Source organism: Oryzias melastigma, linkage group LG6, assembly GCF_002922805.2.
Source record: "Oryzias melastigma strain HK-1 linkage group LG6, ASM292280v2, whole genome shotgun sequence".
Lineage (NCBI taxonomy): Eukaryota > Metazoa > Chordata > Actinopteri > Beloniformes > Adrianichthyidae > Oryzias > Oryzias melastigma.
In genome coordinates, this window is record NC_050517.1 from 27,851,775 (window position 1) to 27,853,706 (window position 1,932).

Genomic DNA, 1,932 nt, shown 5'->3' on the forward strand with positions numbered 1-1,932 from the left:
ACACACACAAAAACATTTTATTCCTGTTTATGTTTAATTGTAACAACAAAATAAGTGAACATTTTAAATTTCTATTATTTTTTTGTCTTAATACAAAATGTAACCTTAAAAAATGTTTTATTTATTTTTGGTTATATAAATCGTTTTATTTTAGTAACATAGTGCAAAAGTGCTGTAGTGATGTAGTGCAAAAACTGATGCTGATGCTGGACAAACTCATGTCTCTGAGCTTCATTATTTTGTTTCTCTTTCTACATGGCGCAACACCGGATCCCATGGAAAGCTACACCGCTATACACGAGCTTAAGCTATTATTTTTCTTGGAACTGTGAGACTTTATGAGCCAAGTCGCAACAAAAAAGTGAGGATGTTAGCAACTTTTGATTGGTCAGACTGATGACATGATTAAACCTCCAAGAATGATTGGTGGAGACAGTTGGAGGGGCAGAACTTTTCCATAAAACTGCTAGCTGTGGCTTAATTGTGGGACCGTCATTCTTATCAAAAAGTCTTTATTGAAATCAAATAAACACAAGGAAAAATGTATTTTATGGTTTTTCATATTCCTAACTATTCAGTGTTTTTATCAGGGCCTGTTTGGATGAAAACAGAGCTGAAAAACCTGGTGATAGAAAATGTTTTTAGATCAGTTAAATGAATAATTTCCCACTGTACACCTGGACATCTCTTAGTGTGCTGTTGCACACTGGCTGAAAAACCCTGCATTAAAAAACTGGACTGCAGATAGTTTCTGTCAATGTTTTTTATATGTTATTAAGGTGATCAAATCTGGAATTTTACCATAAAATACAGTTATAAGTTAATTTGAGTTTGTAATGGATTTAGGAACTAGTTCAGGTTGAGCTACTGAATGGAAATAAGACGAAAAAAGTTTATGAAATGGTGTTAAACAACACTCAAGTCCATTTTAAGCATGAGAAATGTTGATTTACTGGCAAGTTCTTGTTTTTTTCTGCTCATCTAACCAATCATTAGCTGCGTTTTCATGCACACAAGTAATCGGAATAAACACCTGATCAGAATATAAAAATGTGTCATGTAAATGCACCAATCAGAATACTCTGGCCCGATCAGACTCCTTCGGATCCAAATTTCCTTCCGATCGAGATAGGTGGGTTATGCTGATTGTTGATCTGATCGTGGTGGATGTTAATAATTTATTCCGATTGTGTGTCATTACTGCACGGGCTTTCACATCATGTATAGACGGTGTGAGCTCCAGAGGAGGCTTTGGGCCGACTGGCTGCGCTGCACGATTCCAGCATGTTTATGTGTAGCCAAGAGGCATACTTCTGCATTGCGATCACACATTTTAAGCTCATTCAAGGCTAGATATTGTTTGTACGTATTAACCAAACACTAATCTTTCCTCCAAGTGTGTGCAGCCAAGAACAGGCAAGGCAAGACAAGTTTATTTGTAGAGCAAATTTCATGAACAGAGACAATCCAAAGTGCTTCACATAAAACACTAAAAGAAAAAAATCGAAAAATTGTTCTAATAAGGACTGGCCCCATGGATTTAGAAAACTAAGTTTGAACAGTCACTTAAAACAATAATAATAAAAATAAAAGCAAGCTTAGAAGATCATCTCGCTCTGAATTGCAGCTTTATTTGTTTTTAACGGAATTCACTATTTCCAGTATTTTAGAGAGTTCTGCACATGTCAAAAGGATTTATATCGATCAAACGTGTGGCGAATGTAAATGTTTGTTACTAACAAATAACATTTTCTAGGGCCCATGCACATAGTTTAATTAAATTCCAATCTTTAAAGACATTTTACACATGGACATGGAGCTAATGATCAACCAGCTTTTCCTGTGGTTTAACAACTGAGAGGTCAACTTGGCCAACAGTTGACTTGTATGGTATCTATACAGTAAAATGTAATAATGAACTGAACATTTCTA